The sequence below is a fragment of the Sander vitreus genome, chromosome 18, assembly GCF_031162955.1.
Source record: "Sander vitreus isolate 19-12246 chromosome 18, sanVit1, whole genome shotgun sequence".
Classification (NCBI taxonomy): Eukaryota; Metazoa; Chordata; class Actinopteri; order Perciformes; family Percidae; genus Sander; species Sander vitreus.
The window spans coordinates 10,974,353-10,980,352 of NC_135872.1; the positions used below are offsets into that span (position 1 = coordinate 10,974,353).

General features: G+C 40.6%; 1 pseudogene across 1 annotated transcript in view; it reads right to left on the reverse strand.

Annotated features, from left to right (window-relative positions):
- LOC144533838 (apolipoprotein B-100-like) overlaps nt 1-5,585 on the reverse strand; it is a 47,818-nt pseudogene extending 42,233 nt beyond the window's left edge. The window contains exons 1-16 of the transcript XR_013503473.1: nt 5,531-5,585; nt 4,979-5,023; nt 4,613-4,725; nt 4,358-4,503; nt 4,061-4,208; nt 3,485-3,637; nt 3,081-3,205; nt 2,752-2,837; nt 2,211-2,661; nt 1,979-2,093; nt 1,729-1,875; nt 1,413-1,624; nt 1,060-1,285; nt 592-765; nt 286-489; nt 13-180 (exon numbers count right to left, since the gene is read on the reverse strand). The product of XR_013503473.1 is annotated as an apolipoprotein B-100-like (transcript). The remainder of the gene's footprint in view (nt 1-12; nt 181-285; nt 490-591; nt 766-1,059; nt 1,286-1,412; nt 1,625-1,728; nt 1,876-1,978; nt 2,094-2,210; nt 2,662-2,751; nt 2,838-3,080; nt 3,206-3,484; nt 3,638-4,060; nt 4,209-4,357; nt 4,504-4,612; nt 4,726-4,978; nt 5,024-5,530) is intronic.
- Nucleotides 5,586-6,000: the final 415 nt, after the last annotated feature.

Below are 6,000 nucleotides of genomic sequence, written 5' to 3' on the forward strand. Positions count from 1 at the left end.
TGGAAAATCTACCGTGTTTGGAGCCATGCGAAGGCCTCCCTTTGCTCCAGGAGTGAAGGTGCCAGACAGAGCAAATGTCAGAGGCAAGCCAGATGCTGTTGGCATGATGAATTTGTTGTCCATGAAGATGTAATGGGCGAAGATTTCATTGTCAGTGCTGGACATCAGTTTAGCCACAACCTGATAAAAAAAAATCAATGGTCACTTTTGAATTCTGGTACAGAAAATGGTACCAGAAAAAAACAAGCATTATATTAAATAGATAACAGGAGTTCAGAAGAGTACCTGGGTAGGAATGATCCACATGAAAATCTCTGCATACATCTTTGCGTTATCAACAAGGGACTTCAGTTCGTTTCCCTTGATGTAGCCAAGCTCAGCTCCCATGATCTTCAGGTAGGCCACGGCCTCTGGGGACTCTTGACTCTGCAGATCCTTTACCAGCTTGTTGAAGTTGCGAACAATTTCTCTTACAAGATTTTCGGGAATCTTAGGAAAAAGTTGTATTAGTTTTGGTGGTATCACTGGAAATGATTAACATAACTTATACTTAGAGAGTGTTTAACAGAAATAATAACACACAAGATATACCTTTTGTCCTTCTGTGTCCAGGGGAGAAACCCATTTCTCAAGTTCTTCTTTAATCTTTGGTGGTATCTTGTCTAAAGTCCAGTACAGAGTCTTGCACAAAGTGTCAGGGAAGAACCCGGTCTTTCCGAACAAAGCATCAATGGTTGGCTCGAAGCCCCTTCCTTCCATGCCAATCTATCAGAAAAAATAAAACAATTAGATTAAAAAACAGTGTGGCCTTAGTGTCTTAAAGCGTGAATTTGAGCCAAACAATTATCTTACATATGCTATTAAGTTTTAATTTCAGGGGCAGATGGGTAGGGCTGACCAAATTGACCGAAAAAGTCCAACATAGCAAATAATATTAAGAAGAAGAATAAGACATATGAATGACGTTTACTGCTGCTAGTGTTTACAGTAAGTGTAAAACTACAATTTGAAACAGCAACAAATTACTGATTATAGTACGTATACTTTAGTACTACATACCTCCCAAAGATCCATGTTAAAACCAAAAGCTTTTAGGGTAGTTTCCAGCATTATCTCTCTAGGCAACTGGCTACTGGGATCAAAGACAATGTTGCCCTGAATGGCGGCCTGCATGCTCTCATGTGCCATGCCAAGGTTGTAGTTGCGGGACTTCTTGGTGTAGTCGCTGTGTGTGGCGACACTGACGTCAGGGTCCTGCAAGGCATCCTTTATCTTCTGACCGAGCCTGGGGTAATAATAAAATGTAAAAACAAATCAGCTGAATATAAAAAGGTAGGTGGTTAAATCGGCACAGTATTTCCATGAAATACAGCATAAATTGTTTTGATAGTTGAAAGGTGCTCCAATCTTACTTCTGGGTCTCTGAATCAGTGGAGGAAATGATATTGTAGACGTGGGAGGTCACAAAGGCCTTGATCTGCACGTTCTGCTCCTGCTTAAGCAGCTTTTTCACCATCTCAATGTCACTGTCCTGGGGATTCCTCATCAGAATCAGGTAAGCTGCCAGGCGCTTCTGCACAGCACCCTTGGGGTACTGGCAGACTCTCTGGAGGTTAGCTCGAACCTGGATAGAAAAACAACAGTAACATGTTTGTTATTGTGGAAACTCCACGACATAAAACTGGGAATCTAGGATAAAGTTCATTCATGGAGGGGGATGTTAATTACCTCATCTGTCGCAGACATGCGTCTGAAAGCCTGGATGGCAGCCAGCTGCACAGACAGTGTGGTTGCAGGCTGTCTCATGCACTTCACCAGGGTGGTCTTTATTGTAGCGTCAGCAGCCTCCATTGCATCTCCCATGTTACCAACAACCTGGATGGAATAGTATTAACAGTTGAAAAAAAACATCAAAGTAGAAGTTGCCATAAAAAGTAATATGTTCATAAGCTATTTATCTTCACAGCTGATTACCTACCCTCAATGTCAGGAAGGTCAGATCTTTCTCCCCAGCGCAGTCTGCGCCCAGGAGGGAAGTCACGTACTCAGAGACAGCAGTGATCTCGGGGGTGACGCCCTCAGCCTGATACAGTCTAATGACAAAGTGAGACATTAGGAATTAATTTACAACAGAAACCACCACTCACTGCTACAGTATTGTGGAAAACTTTCTTCAGATTCAAAAAAAGATGATGTGTAGGTTTACTTACTTCCTGACTGCATTGCTCAGGGCATACATGATGGGTTTGCTCTGCTTGTACTGAGCCATTGCCAGCATGTCCTTTACCATGAGGCGGGAGGGGTTAGGCAGCAGTCCCAGGGCGTAGACAGCAGCATCAACCTCCAGAGCAGCATCATCAAAGGTCCTGAGAATCTTCAGCATGGCGCTGGTGCACTCTGGGGTGCCACACTGAGCCAGAGCTTGCCATGTCAGAGATTGGGACATGTCCATCATCTCAACAGTAGTAGATCCCAGGACGTCAACCTTCAGGCCACGCAGCTCAGACACCAGTTTGTGAAAGAGGCTGGCACGCTCCTCACCCTGAGTGGTCTGTGACAGGGTGTTCAGCTGCTGCATGGTGGCAATGGCAGCATCCTTGGTCTGCACAGGGGACTTTTCGTCAGCAACATCCATGGCCAAGGCCTTGAGGTTGTACTCATCTGAAAAAATATATATCACAAACAGTGAGAAAATGCCGCAAATTTGACACATTTGACACACTAAGCAATTTTAAAAACCAAAACACTCACTGCGGTCAAAGATTCTGTCATTGGTCTTGGTGGTCTCTCTCAGAGTCACAGTCTGCTTCACCAGAGTAGAAATTCCATATTCATTCCTGTTTGCAGAAGAGATCAGACAATTTTACATATTGGTCATAATAGGGAATAATTACACCTCCTAAAAGTAGTATTTTTCTAAGGCATATTCGTCCCTAAATTGGGCACAAATAATGAAACAAACCTACAATTCACATTTTCACAGTTTTTGCTCTTGAGAATTGGAAAATAGGGCGCGCTGTACACCAGAAATGGATCACTCTTCTATTATTTAGTGGATTCTTCATTGTTTCAAAACTTACTGGTGGGAGAGGGGCAGGAAGATGTGTTTCTCTGTGCACGTTCCACTAGTCATGTGCTTCTTCTGGTTGTCAAACTTGTAGTTGCAAGTCTGGGTGCTGCTAATCATCTTGGACAGAGGGTAGTTCTAATGGTAGGAAACACAACATCAGTGTTTTGTTAGATTATGAAAAAGAGCAGAAGGGGAAGGAAATAGCATGTTGAAGATTAATTTGATGTTTTAATTTTCAGTTTCACATGGGCTGCTTTTAGTGTTTTCTAAAAGGCAATCCATCAGTGGATTTATACTGTGGAAATATAGCTTCTTTTTAATTGATATTATGCTATTAAATAATGTACACAATCTAACAACTCTTGGCTTTAGTTTGTGATGGTGACAGTGCGAGGTAGTTGCTTAATCTCTTACCATGCCAGTGATGAGTGCCAGGGGACTAGTGACCTGCCTGCGGGCAAAGAAAAAGTCACATTTGGAAAGATCCCTGCTGACAGTCACATCGGTGGCGATGTCTTCTCTGGCGTTGACGCTGAAGTCGGTGGGGCACACTCCATGCACGGTGGACTGAAAATTATGAGAGGCATCATCAATACCAAGGATTTTGGAAACAATAATAAAAAAAAAAAAATGCTGCAAAACATGGTAAACGTGTTTTTTGTCCTTTAGCAACCTCCATAAATCTGATTATCAATTCTTCTGAATGATTACCCCCCGTTATGAGAGCCGGTGATGCCATTAGGAAGATAAACTTATCTAGGACTTTGACCTGCAGCTGAAGAAGGTCATTTTGTGAACATCATGTTACAGGAGTGTACTTATCACCTGTGACTGGTACATCTTATCTACTCGTTGTGCAACTTTTTTTTTTTTTTATCGTTGCATGAGTCTACCCCATGATCCAAGATCTACATGGTGACTCTGGCCTAAATTGATTGGCAACTGCTTTAAATACTGACAAAAAGACAATAAAACAGTGAAGGGAGCTACCATTTTGTTGTTCTTCTCCTCTTCCATTAATGGCACGATGAGAGCAGAGACGATTCCCCTCTTGATGTTCAGGATGTTGACAGGCTCATCATCCTCGGGGTAGAGTCTGACATCAGTCTGTCCTTCGACTGTGATCTTCAAGTTGTTCCTGTTGACGTGGACAGATCATCATTTACAACCTTACATTTAGACCAACCTTTTCTTCAATTTTAGCCACTTTACTAATCATACAGTCCTCAATTTTAGGACTAAATAATACAGCTGAATATTAAATCTTTGCTGTATTACACAACTTACTTGGCCATGGCAGCTTTAAAAGCCTGAGCTTCCTCAGCAGGACGATACACTGGGTTTCCTTCTGTGTCCACACCAGAGATCTCGCTCAGAGAGCACTCTGTTGTGCGGATGATGAAGCTACAGGTCTGGGGCACTTCAACCTCAACCTGTACAGCAGAGTAAACATTTTTTTTTAGTACTACTGTTTGTTTTCTATTCTATTCAGGGTTACACGCCTGTTGTGCTTGCAGAAATAATCTAGGTTGTGTGACATACTTTGCAGGAGACTTTGGGTCCACTCTTGTTGTCGGTAGCTCCATTTACGCCATTAAATGTCTCAGCGTCGTAGTCGTACACAAACCGCCGGAAGTTCTTGAATCTTTTGGCCACTAAAAAATATTTATAACATCATTTAGAGCTCTGTAATGTTGATGTTTAGTACACTGTGCATCTTTTTACACTTATATAAGAATTTCTCAGACTTAATATATATATCTTGAAATACTCAAATACTAAGAAAACACGATCAATAATTACTGACAGGTGGGCTCATTAGTAAGCATTCAAAGGTGTATTTATCAAGTATAAACACATCTTATAATAATCTATGAAAACAATGTTAAGATTGATAAAGCAACTCACATAAGCAAACTGGAGATTGTTCCTGAACACTTCCCAAATCTTGCTCTGTAAAGGATGAAAAACTGTGTTTGCTTGACATTTTGAAAAAGCCACAAGCTGCTATAAAACTTAGCTGAGAACCATTAAATACTTAATTAAATAAAATCTGTATTTATAAGTATAATTAAACCATCATTAAGCATTTCTTTTTAGCTCATTTAAAAAGGGTTTTAATAGCATCACAGTTAACACAAATAGTATGACAAAATGAATGCTCGAGTACCAAACAAGCTATCAAATATTGCCACATACATAAACAGCAAAATCTTAAAAGGAAATTATCAGGGGTATTTTTTTTAAATACCAAGCAACAAACATCCACTAACCCTTTTCTCTCAAATTTAGAGAGATTTATTTATTTATGAGGACCATGCACATTAGTCAACATTTCTGTAAATGTGCCAGTGTTAGCCAGCTGGCTACTTTTCAACAGTTTTCAATAGATTTACACTTAAAATTGTATATTCATATACTTAAATTCTATTAGCTTCAAAATAAAAACACAATACTTACGGGCTAGTGTGTATGTGCCCAGTAGCAGCAAAAGGCAGAGCTTGGTACCCCCCATGATGGGATAAGTATAGCTCCTGAATGCCTTAAGGTAAGAAGAGTTCTTCTCTTTCTGTGAAGCCCGATTCTTATACTCTCGACCCTTGGCTTTTATAGTTCTCTCTCTATATCATACTGTTTGTGATCACCAGGACTTGCAAATGTGTTGCCCTGGTTCCAAAGTCTAAGCAGTCCTTGTGGCAGGCCAAAGGTCAAAACATTTCACAAACTAAGACTTGACTGTCAGCACTGGGTGGGGGTGTTGTATGTGATTACAGTATGTTACATTACCTCTTCAGCTTTTGTTTTATCGTTTGGGTTTGTTTTTTTCTCTCGGGACATTAGGCTGATCCTGAGGTCCTTTTAATGGAGAAATATATATATTAATGTTCATCATTTATCTCTATCTCCAAAAAACATTTGTAATCAGTTCA